The 17,499-nt window shown below is 51.8% G+C and overlaps 1 protein-coding gene across 1 annotated transcript in view; it reads right to left on the bottom strand.

Annotated features, from left to right (window-relative positions):
• The window catches only part of LOC144732909 (sodium-coupled neutral amino acid transporter 3-like), a 130,782-nt gene that overhangs the window by 89,643 nt on the left and 23,640 nt on the right, over positions 1-17,499 (bottom strand). The window contains exon 2 of the mRNA XM_078614573.1: positions 8,628-8,677. The gene's annotated coding sequence lies outside the window, so the exon portion shown is untranslated. The remainder of the gene's footprint in view (positions 1-8,627; positions 8,678-17,499) is intronic.

Raw genomic sequence — 17,499 nt, 5'->3', positions numbered from 1 at the left:
CAGCAGAGCCGCCCTTGCACACAAAGACAAAGCTCCACCGTAGAGGCTTACCAGACTGTTGGGGCAAGTGCTGTTATCGCGAGCGCCTACAAAGGCCGACACAGCATAAGATGGGGGTGGGTGGCCAACACCACGCCCGGTCGCCTTTGTCTCCCCAGTGCTGATTTTTTTTTATACATAGCACCAGATTACGAATTTAAAGCCGAGTCTACCTAGGGCAGGCCCCGGCACCAGTTCAAATATTCGCAACCGTTGTTGGTTGTGAGCGGCAATAAAACTCGGGGTCAACGGGTTCCTAACGAAGTGCGCTCACCACTGCGCTACTGCTCCACACACACACACGAACAATGCGATAGACTTCCAAGGATGTCAAACGCCAACTGATCGTCGATTGTCCGTAGCGCGATTATCCGGCTTCCAACATTATCCGGCGGTTCCGGCATGACAAAAAAAGGTGCTATGCTTGATTTCAGTGTCCAATGATACACACCTTCTATCATCACCCCATGCAAACGCTTCGAGATTGGAGTGGTAAGTACAGTACAGTGAATACATTAACTTTTTACAGAAGGATATTAATTTGTGTCTATTTGTGTCCTTATTCGTGCCAATTTGACATAGCAAACACATTTGAAACACTAAAAATATATATACACACAACACCTAAAACATATTATACATGAATTAGCAAAAATAAGCTATTTAAAATAATTACGATGAGTGATTATCCGGCGTTTTTTTTTTATCCTGCGGTCCCTTCCTCCCGAAGCTGCCAGATTATAATCGATGTTGATAATCGACGATCGACTGTAATTACAATTCACGAATCGCGAAGTTGCATTTTTTTGCAAACAGGGGGTCTCTTTAAGTCCACGCCGGAGCGAACAAAAATGAGAGGGCGCGTCACGGTTTGGGGATATTCACCGTCCGCTCACGGCCAGGTCAATACGCCGGCGCTGCACGAGAAGCAGCCCCTGCCGAGCCCAGAGCGCGCTTCTCTGCATTGAGCTTGCGTGGAATTTTCCGCTCGGAGCATTGCGCAGACCCAGCACGCACCGGCACACACGGCAAAGCCACGTGTGTGTTCGCGTGCACGCGCGTGTGTATCAACACACACGTGCGCTCTCGCACGCGTGGCGCTGAGCTCTCACACACACACACCCCCAGCACGTCACGATGCCGCCCCTACACACCCCCTTGACTGCACGCCGATACCCCCCCCCACACAACCGTGCATCACCACCACCGCCCCCCCCCCCAACTCTCCGTGGCTACCAACAACAGCCGCCATGAAGTGGTGGCGACGTCACCGCGGCGCTCGTGCCAGGCTAGGTGCACTTTGAGGCCATGTGAAGTGTGGAAGGCTCCCTACTGGCAGGAGGTCACGGAACAGACCGAGATGACTGCCAGGTACACCACCTGTGCCCCCTGCTCCGCTCGTTGTTGTGAGCGTCGCTCCTCCGCCCTCCGTTGCTGCTGCCGCACCTCCGATTTGCGCGGTTGGCTGTGTACGGCGCGAAAGAAGTTTGACACACATACGTTGCTGGAGGGCGGCTGCCTCCAACTGGCCGGCAGCATCCTTCACAAACCTCCTCCTCCAGAGGTCGATCTCGACACCGCTGGCACCGCTCATCGGCGAGTCCACCAATCGCGCACGCACACCCGTGGGGGGACGCGGGACTCGAAGGCCATGTGGACATTGCGGACACAAAGCAGGCGGTGTCAGGGGAGGAGGAGGACCTCTGCATGCCGTGTGCAGTGTTGGGTTGCCATTACCAAATTCACCAAAGCACCTCTGCGATCTCTCCAGATTCTCGGAAGCGCAGCGGCGTCGAGCCCGAGAGCGCTTGGGTCAGGGACCGCGGCGTCAACGGCCGTGCCGGAAAGGCGAAACGGAACCGGTGACCTCTGGAATGCAAGGGGTTCAGTTTGCTGACCATTACGCCGCTGGGGAAGCTTCAGGCCACTCTCCGTAAAGCAGCTATAAAACACCGTGTGCATGCCAGGAGTGGCTGTTAACAAAAAAGATTTCGTTTTGGAAGGCTGTGACTCAGTTTACCGTAATAAACCCAAAGAACATGTCGGGAATATGCAAAGACGACTTTTTGGAAATGACATGACCTAAGCCTAACCTTTGGCGGAGTCATTCTGGTGACGTCACTTTTTATCGCGTTGTCTTTTCGAAAGCTTATTTGCATGTCGGATGAAACCGGAGTGCCCGGAAACAACCAAAAGCTCACCACAACCCACACAGCGCTCGTGCGTTCACGCGCAGCTCGTCGCGCCCACGCTCCCGACCGATGGCCACCGCGGAAGATGCTCGTGGCCACGCTGCGCCACGCCGTTCGCCACCGTGGAACCCGACGTTTCTCTCTCTCCGAGCCACCCGGGGGCAGCTGCTCGGGCCAAGTTGAATATTCCGCTCGTTTTTCCATACAATCATACATGCATACAATCATACATGCATACAATCATACATGCATACAATCATACATGCATACAATCATACATGCATACAATCGCGGACAATCCTAACCGTCAGTTAAACACGTAGGCTTTTCGCGACCAATATTATACACAATAGAGTTTTTTTTTGGTTAGATCGCGTAAGTATAAATGTGTCGTTAAACCCGCCACCACCCGACACAGCCAATTAGTAAGGTTTGTCACGTAAAGCGAACACGACAATTCGTTACTAGCTCGGCACACTTGGAGGCTAAACACACGACATTTACAATTTGAGTACTGTGACGTTTTTCCTCCGTTCCAAATATGAATTAAGGGTTCCATCCGTGGTGACGTCCAGCCAGACTGACACTCACACTCACCCTTTCTAGATAGTCTATGCTAGTCGACCTGATGCAGGCAGTGATGAGCAGGAGACTGGAACTAATTGGACACATATGTAGGATGGACAACAACAGGAAAATTTAAAGTGTTGTTGTTTGGAAAAATGCAAGGAACGGGAAAGAGAGGAAGACCTCGCAGAGAACAGCTTGACGACGACATCAACAGATTGGTGCCAGAAAGATGTGGCCACGACTTGGGCGTGTTGGCACAAGACAGAGAAACGGGGAAACAGATGTCGAAATACGCAGGGGACATCTACGGGGCTATCTGCCCCTGGATCGTGATGATGATGATGATGACGATGAGAACGATGAGGATGATGACAATGATGATGATAATGACGATGATGATGATGACGACGACGACCCCAGTCGAGCTCTCCCCGCCGGCGTCGTGTCACGAGGCGAAAGCGTCCATTGCATCACCCCGGCGCGTGTCGCAGAGCGGCCCGCAGACCCGGCGAGACATCATAAATCTGCCCCGATCCGTCGACCTCTGGCGCCTCCTTGGGCGCTGGTTCGCGCACCGGCGCCGTCACCGTCGTCGTCACCAATGGCCATGATCAATCCACTGCTGGATGAAGGCTTCTTCCCCAAGCTGATGCAAATCCCGTTCGTGATAACCCCAAGCCTTCAGTGTCTCCGGCCTCCTGCCCCCGCTACTGCTTATGATGATGATGATAATGATGACAGTCATGAAGACGATGATGATGAAGACGATGATGGTACTGCCAAAAGTGTATTCAAGTGACATTACAATTGGGAGTACTGGAGGCTTTCCTTGAGCTGTGTGCAGGCTCTGCATGACCGTTGTGTATACAACAATACATCTTATTCGCACGCGTAAACAATGTGTTATATATTTTTATAATAGCTGCCGTGATTCATTTCCCCCCCCCAAGCGTGCTGCTTCGTAGCATTTACGCGTCCGTTCCAAAGCTCCACAAATCCTGTCCGCCCATCTGTTGCGTGCACACGCGCCACGACAACAACAACAACAGCCGCCGTTCGCCACTAAGCCACGGTGACGTCAACAGAGTCCTTGCGCCAGGCTAGGTGCACGCGTTGAGGCTATCGCGCCAAGTGTCGCAGGCAAGCTGCTGACAGGAAGTCACGGGGCAGACCCGGGTGTCGAGGGTTAACCGACCGAGTTGACTGGCCCGGTGCACCATGCGTCCTCCCAACAGCGACAAATTACAAAGATCACCCCGTGCAACCTGTACAGACATTTGTGGCGAGTCCCGTTAGCGAGCGCCACCTGTGAAGGCCAGAATGGCGCAACAATAGGTGGTTGGGGTTGGCCAGCACCACGCCGGCATCGACTTCGTCTCACCAGCCCTCATGTTTCCTCACCGCACAAGCTACTCGTGTAACCCCTGGACCCCCCCCCCCCCCCGCTGCTTCTCTTCCCTCCGTGCCGGACTCAGTCGCCCCAGTTCCCCGTGTGCGCGTGTGTGTGTGTCTGCGATCAGAGGCGTTGTTGTTGTTGTTGAGACTGTTGAGGTTGAGCTGACCTATGCGAAGTCCAGGACTAGGTCGGTTCTGATATCGCTCCCCAACGATTTTGTTCGTGAGCGGGAATAGATTTCGTTCAGGCCACCGGGTTCGGAGCGCGGCGAGTCAACCGCGGCGCCGCCGCTCCCCGCGCGACAGATCCCCGCTCTCCCACATCGATATTATCCTGGCCCCCCACTCTCCCACATCGATCTTATCCTGGGCCCCCCACTCTCCCACATCGATCTTATCCTGGGCCCCCCCTCCCCATCCTCCGCTTTGGCTCCGACCCACGTCACCGCAGGGGTCAGAGGGGGGCGTGCGCGTCACCGTTGTCACGAGATGCGGCACACGCGCACGCCGGCGTTGCCGTGACAACCGCGAGGAGCAAAGCCGCAACCGTGGCGGCGATGATGGAGGCGGCGACGAGGACGGCAACGTGGAGCCCGCGACGGGAGCAATGGTGACGGTGGTGGTGGTGAGGATGACGATGATGGAGGTTGACGGAGATGATGGTGGTGGTGACGATGATGATGATGGGGGTTGAGAATAATGATGATGGTGGTGGTGGTGCTGACGATGATGATGGAGGTAGATGGAGATGATGGTGGTGGTGGTGATGATGATGATGGGGGTTGACAAAGATGATGGTGGTGGTGGTGGTGACGATGATGATGGAGGTAGATGGAGATGATGGTTGTGGTGACGATGATGATGGGGGTTGAGAAAGATGATGATGGTGGTGGTGGTGCTGACGATGATGGTGGAGGTAGATGGAGATGATGGTGGTGGTGACGATGAGGGAGATAGACGGAGATGATGGTGGTGGTGACGATGATGATGGGGGTTGAGAAAGATGATGATTGTGGTGGTAACGATGATGATGGAGGTAGACAGAGATGATGGTGGTGGTGACGATGATGATGATGGAGGTTGATTGAGATAATGGTGGTCATGTACGCATGTTTCACAGTATATAGCCAACCGTGCTAATCGGATGATGATAATGATGGGTTGATGGAGATGATGGAGGTGGTGATGATAGAGGTTGATAGAGACGGTGGTGGTGACGACGATGATGATGATGATGGAGATTTCGTGGTAATATTGATGATGAGAATGATGACGGTGGTTGATGATGATGATGGCGGTGATGATGATGGTCACGGTTGATTAAGAGAGCCATCGATGAAGACAATGAATGATGAAGATGGTGATGGCAGCGGCGATGACAGTGACGATTACGGAGAGATGCCGACTTTCCGCACTGCCTTCCTGCAAGGCCGAGTCATTGACCAAATCACGGCCCGCACGACGTGACCACCGTTACATAGGTTGGCGAAATAAAAACTAAAACGACGCTGAAAGAGACGTGGCGGCGGTGGCGATGGTGGTCGTGATCACATTAAAAAGGGCGATGGCCCAATTCAATTATCAGGCCTTTACAAAAGCAGCTGAAAACCCAAAGCTATTCGTCTATCGTGGGCATTTAAAGCTGTGTAGATTCATCAACTGAAATTTATGCTTGAGGTCATGATGCACATGCTGAATGTAATTACACATTTAGGCTCATGGCACAAACAGAGCTGTCGTCGCGAAACGGGAATAAAATTAGCAACTTTCACAACGATGGTAAAAAATAACAATTGGTTCTAAAAATAGAATCAAGATCCCAAATCGTGACAATTCATCACCTCCCCAGGAGGCTGAATTGTTACATGAACACTGCTGCGAATGAGTCACACGAACAACTTCTAATCACATATTAATTACGGCATTGACAGCAGTCTTCCCGTGTGGAAAGACAAACCACTGCCGTAGCAATGTGGAATTTCATCAGCATTATTTAGTTTTTTATTTATTAGGCTTGGTTTTCCAGGAAGGCCTCGCTGAGTCTCAACACGTTTTTGGGAGGGCTCTGCCAAGTTTTTGCAGCGGGGGGGGGGGGGGCAAAAACTGCCATTGTGTTTGCCAACAGATTGAATTACGATATTTTTGGCACACGATGGCCTACTCTTCTCGGAACGACGTCACGGGATATTTGACGTCCGCTGTGGTATTAGCCGGGGCGGCCTGCCGGAGTCGAACCACGCACCTCTGCAACAAGCGGCAAATGGCGATAAGCGCCACCAACGTGCTCACACGGGCAGAAAGATGATCGACTTTTACTTTAAGAATATAAAAAGATTGTGTTCTATGCAACTGCGGACATTGTGTAAATGTAAACCTTGTGCAAGTGAGCATCAGTAAAGAATGGCCACCCTTTGTCAATGATCTCCAAGGGCTTTTAGGCTCCTTAACAGCCACTCGACAATAGATTGGGTAGCTCAGCAAAGGTGCAGAAATTACCGAACCAGCGAGCGGCTCAGGAGTCGGGGTCGAAACGCCGCCGAGATGTTGGGGTTTAACAGGGAGCAGCCGGCCGAGGTTAAACCCGAGGCCCGAGGAACCGAACCGCTTTGCACAATTCTATAAATTGTGTTAGGCCAAGGCTTGTCCCTATCTCCGATTCCCCTTCGGGATTTATGCGAGAGAAATTGCGCAACTAGCGTGAGATGGTAAAGGGGCAAGAGTGGGCATCAGGAGGGCACGGACAAGAGTGAGCATCAGGAGGGCGGATCGTTGTCGCAGTAAAAGCGACCGTGCGCCCACAGGGCTCGGGATTGAGCCGCGGGGCTGCGAGCGAGGTGGCACGGAGGGCGCGAGCACGTCCACCCTGTCACCTTGGCCTCTGTGTCAATGCCCGCGTGTCCCCTGGAACGCTATCAAATTAGCGCACAGACCCATTTACAGGGGGCAGCAGCGGCAGCAGGTGGGACGAATCCCACGCTCCCCGCGTTTCACAGACCAGAGCTGCGGTCACGGCTCAATCCACATTATTACCACTTCTTTTTTTCACCCCACTAGAAGTCACTTTCCGAGCAAGCTGCAAGCACGCCCCATCTGTTTGATCCCACGTAATGTTTTCGCTTGTACCAGTACAAATGCGGTGCGTTGTAAAGCACGCGAATGGTTGGTTTAAAAAAAAAAGGCTGAGTTGAGTGTGCTGTCGTGTATTCAGATTGCGTTGTTGACACACAGGGACAATACGGTTGTGCTGGACTTGTTTAGGCCCATCACCAATAACCGCACACATAATTGTTACGCACTCGATTTAGCTAAATTAAAGCTCTGAGAATTACAACAACAACAAAAATCGCTTCGACCGTCATGTGCAGAGAGTGTGCGTCCTCACAGCAGTGTGTGTGAAAGTGCTCCCCCTGCTGTGGACAAGGGTGAAAGACGCCATCTGTGTTCGGGTGAGGTCGCGCGAAAGGTCCCATCAGCAGCCCGTCCCTTCACACGGGCCCAACGCCCTGGGGAGGGTCTGCAAGATGTCCCAACGTATTCTGCGCCTCACGGCATGACACCGGTGGTCACGATTCTCGTGCATTTGTGGAAAAAACCCAAGAACAGTAAATCTACGGCCTCCCTCACGCATCCGTCCCTCTGCGTGAAAAAAAATATTAAAGTATCACTTAAAAATGTATTTTGTGCTATTACAGAGATGTTGACCCCTGTGAGGAAATGACTCGCAAACAATTGAACGTCCGCCAACTTCATTCTCCAGTTCCCTCGAGCGAATGCCTTGAGCGTGGACACCTCGCCAGGGGCGTGCGTACAACAATTAGCGTGCCGCCACTGCAAACGTGCACACACTGCGGATGCATTGCATAGATAAACGTGGCTGAGCAACTCGGGTGGCCAAAGCCAGGATGTCAAATGAATGAGCTAGACATGCTAAGGGGTGGGCCCGGGTTTGGGCGGTCACGTGACCTAGCGGCAACTGCCGCTTGTTGCGGAGGTTCACGGTTCGATTCCAGCGGTCGCCCTGATTATGTATGTTGAACTTCTTTCGCACTGTACATAGCCAATCGTGCTAATCGGAGGTGCAGGGGAGGGGACAACCAACCAATTATCTACGTGACTTTACCGAAAGACCCAAAGAATGTAGAAAAAAGCAGTTCAGTTTGTTGTCCTTCCCCAGCGCCTCCAATTAGCACGGTTGGCTATGTACGGTGAGAAAGAAGTTCCTTATGACCGCGGTGTGCGTTGACCGTGAATTAATCCGCTCCGTCTATAACCACGGTGGTCGTTAACGATGCTTGGCAGGTAACCTGAAAAAAGTAGTGAGGCTCAAGCAAGTTTTTCTGGGTAAACTGTGACAAACAACAAAAATCACGGTATTCAGTTGAGTTCAATTCTTAATCGTGCATGGCCAGACCAGGTCAGTATCCCACTTACCACGGCGTAGGTTTTCACAGGTGGTGTCGTATTGCTCTCCGCGGTGCACCCTGAAAGAAAACCAGAGGAGGACAGTAACATCAGTCGTCTGTACCGCAGCAGTGCCGATGCTTAGCTGCGTTCGTCAAGTAAACGACAACACACCGGCATCCACGGATGTGCCCCATACCCCGCTGCCTCTCATCCACGTTGCACCCATCCATCTGTCACCCTCATTCACCGTCACACTCCACCGTATTCCTCCTTTCCTACCCCTGTAACATCATGGCTCCATTCCCAGGCCCTGTCCCTCAATCCCTTTCGTCACCTCCCTCACTGACAGCCGCTTCACCCCACCCATTGCTCCCCTTCTGCCCCTTTTTTTTAACCTTTTTTTTAACCGCCATCGGTAAAGCAGTGCCCTGGAAAGGGCACTGCTTTATGAATCCTGAATGGAATAACATATCTGGATTGGACTTTCTGCTGAAAAGTTTTCATACAAGTTCTGGACAAATCATGCGTATGCACGGGTTATGTGACGCTTACCAACGCGCGCTTGTCTGCACGAGTATCTGATGAGCGGCAAGGAAGTCGACTGGTAGCTGTCAATTACCCATTGGAAAAAAAACTCATTTTTTACAATAGGTAATTGACAGGGCAACAAAAGCATTTTCCGAATTTGCAAAATGTTCCTTTGACGCTCAGAATTTGTCTCCAAGTTCATGGGCAATCGTTTGATAACATTTCCAGTCGGCGATGGCTACGTGTGACCATTTTCGTCGTTCATGCAAATTGCATCTCACAATCGCTGAGTATCAGAATCTTTATTTAGACTGGAGGAATCCGAGTGGGAACCACAGACCTAGCTGGAAGGCTGCCAGGTGGTGAGCCGCCGTCAACAACTGATCTGCTGTTCTCTACATATCAAGTTGCTTTAAGCCAACTCGTGATCGTTTACACATGTGAACGGAAGCCGTGGCGCTTGGAGGAAACTCGCGCATGCGAGGGAGCAACGCTCTATCCCGTACAGAAGGGGGACAGACGTTGCCAGTCAGCACTTTGCTGCACTGCGTTCTGCTGGCAGAGCCAGGGTCGGGCAACTCCTCGATACCCACGGGATTGGAGTCGCGCAACATTTTAACATTCGTGCGGTGATCCACCAACCCTAGCTGCTGCCTCCACGAGGTTGGTTTTACAGGCAGCCACAAGCACAGCGCAGCTACCACCGACGTTTTGCTCCACGTGCTTCTTCAGCAGCCCACTCTCTCCCTCGATCATACAGCGGTGTTGCCTGCTGCTGCTGTGTAATCGAGAGAAAGTGTGAGCCGCTCAGTTTAGTTCCTGAAGAAGCCCTCCCCCCGCACGTAGAGCAAAACGTCGGGCATCATGCCGAACAATGTATTTTAGGCTAAGTCGACCTAGGGGAGGCCCAGGAACGGTTCAGATAATCCTCACTGGTTTTGGTGGGCCGTGAGCGGGAATCAAACTCAGGTCACCGGGTTCGTAGCGCAGCGCGCCTAACACTACACTACTGCTCGAAAAACACACACATACATATACACAACACATACAAAAAAATACAACACATACAGTTTAACACGTAGGATTTTTGGGTTATATTGTGTAAATATAAATGTGTCGTTAAACTCACCACCACCAGACAGCCGATTAGTAAGGTTTGTCACATGAACAGAACATGCCAATTAGTTACTAGTACAGCACACTGGTGTGTTGGAGAGCAAATCCACATTTACAAATTGAGTACGATGGTGTTGCTGTACTAGTTACGAATTTCCACGTTCTGTTCACGTGACAAACCTTACTAATTGGCTATGTCGGGTGGTGGTGGGTTTAACGACACATTTATATATTCACGCGATCTAACGCAAAAAAGACCGCTCTATTACGGACAACATGTACACACAAAACAACGGCTGGGTTGAGTTGAAACGTGGCAAGGTCAAACTGGGGCGAGGGCATTGCGCCCTCCTGTGGCCAGAACGAGCCCACTCTCTCAATCCCTCGGCCCCGCTTCCATCTCCGGCTTCAATCGATCATCCCACGTCGTCGTCAGCAGCAGCAGCCATTCTCCGTTCGCTGCAGCAAGGCGGCTCTGTTGTTGGTGCCACCACGGACTACGGCGTGGTGTGTGCATGGCCAGCGTTCAGGCGTAATGGTGACAATAACGGGGGCATTTAGTTACCTTGGGAACATCGGAATGCCCCTTTTCTAAGAGGGTACCGCATTGGGACGTTTGTCAAATTCCAATTCACGACTGCGGCTAAGGGAGTTTTTTTTGCATACAGTAGCCGTGCCTGTGTTTATGTTGGGTACTCGTGTTAGGTCTGTCGGCCGACTTGTGGGTTGCCGCCCGGGTAAGTTAGTCTCCCCTTTCCCCACCACACCTCCACTCCCAATCCCCCTCCACTCCATCCCCAATCCCCCTCCACTCAATCCCCAATCCCCCTCCACTCCCAATCCCCCTCCACTCCATCCCCAATCTCCCTCCACTCAATCCCCAATCCCCCTCCACTCCCAATCCCCCTCCACTCCATCCCCAATCCCCCTCCACTCAATCCCCAATCCCCCTCCACTCCCAATCCCCCTCCACTCAATCCCCAATCCCCCTCCACTCCATCCCCAATCCCCCTCCACTCAATCCCCAATCCCCCTCCACTCAATCCCCAATCCTCCTCCACTCAATCCCCAATCCCCCCTCCACTCCATCCCCAATCCCCCTCCACTCAATCCCCAATCCCCCTCCACTCAATCCCCAATCCCCCTCCACTCCATCCCCAATCCCCCTCCACTCAATCCCCAATCCCCCTCCACTCCATCCCCAATCCCCCTCCACTCCCAATCCCCCTCCACTCCATCCCCAATCCCCCTCCACTCCATCCCCACCGGCCCTCCACTCAATCCCCAATCCCCCTCCACTCCATCCCCAATCCCCCTCCACTCCCAATCCCCCTCCACTCCATCCTCAATCCCCCTCCACTCCATCCCCCACGGCCCTCCACTCAACAAGCATATGTAGCGACTGTCCCACACGATCCCAGGGACAGAACAATCAAGAAGGCTGTGGAGCAAACACTCTACGCTCTGATTGGTTGGGGCACGGGGAGCAAGAGGATTGGCCGGAACATTCCAAAGGGAAAAGAGCCGGAGGGTTGGGTGACCGTCAGGTGGGACGGATAGGCCACGTGAGGGTAAGAGAGGATGGCGATTGGTGGAGACGGAGTGCGAGGAAGGGCGGAGCCAGGAAGAGGTTAAAAGAGGGAGCGGGAGGCGGAGTTGGGGGCGTTGCAGGAGAGAGCGAGGATGAAGATGTGGACCCGTGCTGTGAAATAAGGAGCTTAGCTTGTTGGCAAAGAAAGGGGCCACTCATCTTTCACATATATTTGCATGCATACGGCGCAAATAGTAATTTTTGCTTTCGTTTCTAAGCTTTGCTTTCGTTTCTCCGTGTTCAACCGATGCACAACGCATTCATCCAAAATGATGCACGGAAGGCGATGCCGCTACGCTGTCCTCACAGCGCAGCGACCGATATCGCACGCACTGGACAGCCCATTAGCCCAGCCCCCTGGCCCTGCTTGGCGCCGAGCCAGATTCAGATGGTCTTGCGAGGGACACGCGGGCATCGCGGTTTGGGTCCCGGCGTACCACGCGCGACGCCGGTCACGCCGACGCGACTCAACTTGTAACGTTCTAGCGCTGAGGTGCACATTTTAATGTGCACCTCTCCTAAACGTGCACAAAAACCCGGCGGTGACCCCCCCTCCGCCTCCCCGCCCTGACGCAGAGCGCGAGAATGGCGCTTTGGGGATGACCCCTGCCCCCCCCCCAACGCGAGCACACGCAAGGTCCCTATTTATAGCGTTTGCTCCCGTGCCCACGTAACGGCTCGTTGCCGTCGGCGCGGGCTATCTACGGCGCCGTACAGAATCTCGTGTGCGCGCAGCGTTGGAAGGGTGACCCCCGAAGTTTCGACGTGATGAACAGGCGAAAAAAAACTCGGCCGGATTTATTTTTTTTTAATTGTGGGACGAGTTTTAAACACGAGCGGCTGGTAGTGCGTAACCCACTTGGGTATGTGGGTAGAGGGACCCGGTCGAGTGGTTGGCGAGAGTGGATTCTAACGTGTGTTAACTCCCTGGCTCTGTTACCCCCCGCATGTTAACCCCCCTTGGACGTTAATCCCCCTTGCAGATTAACCCCCCCTCGTGGTGGGTGCTCTCCGGGTTCTCGGGTTTCCTCCCACAGAGAGACACGCGTTCACACTACAGGGACCCCTCTACTTACGAACGAGTTAGGTTCCAGAGGTCTGTTCGCGAGTCCAACTTTACTCCTGTCGGTTCCAAACGCGTTGTACGGCGTCTACGCTAAACACAGGGAGTGGCTTTAAAAGTTGCATAATCTCCTGTAGATGTAGATGCCACTGGTTCTTCACGTTCTGCAGATGTAGATGCCACTGGTTCTTCGCCTTCTGCAGATGTAGATGCCACCACCGCCATCTATTGCGCGGCGGTTGAACTGCACATATGGACAGGTTTGCTCATATTTCTGGAAGTTCTTAAGTCAAATGCTCGTAAGCAGAGGAGTCCCTGTATTGACTAAAACATCCCAGTGTAGGATATTCGTGAAAGAATATCCTCAAGGCTCAGTGAGGCTTCCCTGGGTAAATTACATACTGGGTGTTAATTTCCGCGGTAAAAAAAATGGGGCATTAAGATTTTAATTATTATTCTTAAAGAATTCTCAACTATTATAATATTTACTCTACGCCAACAGTGGCCAATTCACAAAGAAATGTGGTCCAAGTTGGTGGATCTAATCTGGCACAGTGGTCAACCAACAATTACCACAAGTATGAGAATAGGTTTTCCCCTTTTTTCTGGCAACAAAACAGGTGTTAAGATGTTAAAACACCAAACTGATACCTTTTACAAGGAATCATGTCTGCATTAACCACAATACTTGTGGTCAGAATGCAAACAAAAAACATACTCTGACAATATATACATTGTCTTTGAAACTGATTGGTCCACACCAGAGACAGCTTTCTTTTGAGCCTCGTCTCAAAACGGTGTTAGACCAGAGGACGCCAAAACGCGTACAGCACAAAGACAATGCACCATCAGAGTAATGAGAGCTCGGGGTGAGCAGCTACATCTTGAAGAAGCTGCTCACCCCGAGCTACAGTATCATGATGTAGCTCGATTTGTCCTGAAATCCGCGACAACGTATTTTGCGATCGCCCAACCTCTGCATTGCGTTGTCCACGTAGCGGCCACCGCTGCTATGAGCCCCATTTATCCTTCTGCAGTTCTGCGCGGTGTTGTGTACGCATTCAATGTGATCGCGGGCGGCTACATAAGACGCGCAAGAAGTTCAACATGCATGCCATACAACGGCAAGTAATATTTTTTACAGGCCAGTTCGCCGTTTTTAATAAGACTCGTAACGAGGTCACGATCTACCGCAGTGGCAGCTAATGAACAGAGAGCATCCGCCTGGGAACCCGCTGTCGTTGAGTTGGAGCCAAGGAATCCCTTCAGGCGCAGGTACCGCGTGGACCGTCGCATCGCAGGATCACGAGAGACGGAAGTGGCTTGCCGAGGCCTTCATCCAGCAGCGGACTAATCGTGTCCGACAAGGCGGCAATGATGAGTGGACGTATTTAAATGTCACCGTTAATTCGAGTAATAATCAATAACCGTTCTCAGTGGCGCTGTGCATGGAAAGGCGGAGAATAGCTAACGAGAACCAAGTAACGAAGAAGCGAGAAAGACGTTTGAAAATAACTGAAAGAAAATAACTTTTTGAAACGGACAACGTTTTGAGTCGAGATTTGAAGATTTGTAAAGTGTCTCTGAAGTCCCAGCCACGAAAGGCAAGGAGTTCCAGAAAACGCTTACATTTCCAAATCGCGTTCAACAGGCACGGCCGTATGTTATTATTTGCTCAGTACAGTACCCACGTGTGCACTCGAGTGTCTTGGTAAATCGCACGCACAGACACTTGGCCACACGAGCAGCCCCGGCGCCGTTCTTCTCTCTCTCTCTCTGCCGTGCAGCTGCCAAGATGCCAACTCCCCCCATCCCACACCAACCCCTACTCCGGGACACCAGAAACAAAACAGCTGTTCGCACAGCTGCAAGTTACGGGCAACTTGGCTGTGCGTGATATTTAAAATCCGAGTAACATTTTTTTTTCTTTTAGGCAAATCAGAACATTCACTTCCACGGGCAAAAATGGTTCCTTCCAATTGGAAACCACGGGGCCTGAAAGGGGCACGGTTCAAATTGAAGCATTCCACAATTTAACCGGAGTCAAAACGATTTCACGACTCAACTGGAGATGCGTCGGTGTACAGGACAACGCAGGTGTGGTCACACCGAAGGCTCTTTGCTGGCGGGGCGGAGGGTGGTGCGGACGGAACACTCGCAGCACGTCGAATCTGCGCGTTCGTTTAGGCTTGCCATGGCGAGGAGATGGCAGTGCGGCAAAGGATTATTGAATCTATCCGTGCGCAGCTTGGAGTGTCACCCTCCACGTATGCGCTGGTGGGGCTTTTCTCCATGGGTTCTCCTGTCTCCCCCCCCCCCCGCCCGCAAGAAGCCAGACACTCACTGACGGACGTTGGCCAATCATCTCGATGATGCAGGACCCTCCTGAAAAATGATACTGGGACTCATTCAACCTTTTCTTTGGTCAACAAGGGGCATATCATTATTCTCCTTCTTGTTGTTGGGTAATCAATAACTTAAAAATGTATCATTTTCAGCCCTCCGTCACTCTACTGTTGAAGGTGTGCCCCCCTCGCCCCCCCCCCCCCCCAACATGCCCGTGTCCATCATGGCGCTAGCTTTTACATACTTCTCCACGCAGGTCAGTGCAGGTCGGCGAAGATGTCACTCGCCACTTGATGATAGCCGTGACGGCTCGGATTGAAAACACGTCACTGGGTTCGCAATGCAGCAATATGACCGCTATGCCATGCCTACCCCCATAATTAGTATTATTATCATCATCATACACATCGCTATTATGAATGCATCCATGTCCCTGCATGCACGCATTAGTGATTGCCACCTCGGAGGTACAAAAAACCCAGGACACATCACGGGAAGAAGAACATCTCACAATACCGGAAGGTGAGAGAGCTAAGCATAACTGCATTTTACCGAGTGGTCCATTGTACGCATTATTATTATTCAGAAAAATCCAGGACTTTTAATGTCCCGGGGAGGCTCACAAGACGATGCTGGGAACAAAAAAAAGAACAGGTGGCAGCCCATTCTCTAACAGAGCTCGGAGGAACGTCAGACAGATGCTCTGAGCGTTTGAAAGTTCAGGGACGTTAACCATCGTGCGGCAGATGGCTTCGAACGGCGACACAAAAAAAATTACCACACCGCACAGGGCGGTGTTCAGTCAGAGAAGTGCGAAGGGCTGCGGAAACGTCCACACGAACAACGTCCATCCCACATGTCTCTGTTTCTTGACCTCACAATAGAGTTTTTTCCCGGGTTAGATCGTGTGAATATAAATGTGTCGTTAAACCCGCCACCACCCGACACAACCAATTAGTAAGGTTTGTTACTCTTACAGCACACCGGTGGTGTGTTGGGAGACTACATCCACAACCTTTACAATTGTGTAATATTGATCGCGAAAGGCTACGTGTTAAATTCCTCGTCGACAACGCATCGAATGGCAGTAAAACCACGTGAACATCCCCTGTACAAAGCTCTCCGCGGAGATTGAGAGGATGCCGTTTCACACACAGCGAATCGATATCTTTCCATTGAGAGTAAGAACGTTCCCACCACCAAGTTCCCACCACCAAAACGAGTGATCAGCTGCTGCGATACATTGCCACGTGATGATGAGCCACTTATCATTTGTGGCGTGATCTCTTCTCAAAATAAGCTACATAGCTCAGAGGACCTTACCTGGTAAAATAAAAATTGTTTAAAGTTCATAGATTACATCCAGGGACTTATTTTGTTCAATGTCGTTCTGTGTGCACGCTTGGCTTATTATTCCTATCAGCCCCGTGGTTATATCGATTTTTTTTATTTCCAGGAAAAGCCACAGAGGCACGATGGGCACATCGCTAAAGGCCAAGACCTAAGGAGACAACAGCGGAGTTAGCCGGGATCTTGGTCAACACAGCCGAGAAAGAAATCACATTGCCCCATCTCAAAGCTTCCAAGCCATGCAGATAACCGTGGACATGGTTGATCGCTCATAACTGCACAAAGACAAAGATTCCCCGTATAGCCTCTAACAGACTTTTTGGGGAAAGTGCTGTTAGCGAGCACCTATGAAGGTCGGCACGGCACACGAGGGGGTGGGGTAGTCAACAGCACGCCCGGCCGCCTTTGTCTCCCAAGTGGCGATGTTTACACACCGCACAAGTTACTCGGTTGAGGCCGAGTCGACCTAGGGGAAGCTCAAGACCGGCTGTGAGCAGAAATCGAACTCGGGTCACCGGATTAGGACCACAGCGCGCTAACCATTACACTACACACAGCCACACGCAAACCCACACACGTAAACAAATACATAATAAAAAATGTAAATGAAGAGACAACATCATGGCGAAAAAATAAAATATCAGCGCAGGCCAGAAAACCACAAGTTGAGATGAAGACAAGGAACCGCGTGAAACAAGCCCCTCCCATCTCATGAGTCACACCGCCCGCAGTTGTCTCCCTCCGTCTCACATTTGCTCAAAATGTATTTGACGGTGACCTAAGAGGTCCAACGATGCGGTTCGAAAGCAAGTAGACAAACTGCACCGAGTTTCTAGTCGACGGTAATAGAACGAGGGAGAAGGAGGCCCCATTCTTCTTGAACCACGACGCAGCGCGGATCGCGG

The sequence above is a fragment of the Lampetra planeri genome, chromosome 44 (genome assembly GCF_965212315.1).
Source record: "Lampetra planeri chromosome 44, kcLamPlan1.2.h2, whole genome shotgun sequence".
NCBI lineage: Eukaryota > Metazoa > Chordata > Hyperoartia > Petromyzontiformes > Petromyzontidae > Lampetra > Lampetra planeri.
The sequence above is the reverse complement of the archived record's forward strand: the minus strand, read 5'-3'. Positions and strand labels throughout refer to the sequence as shown.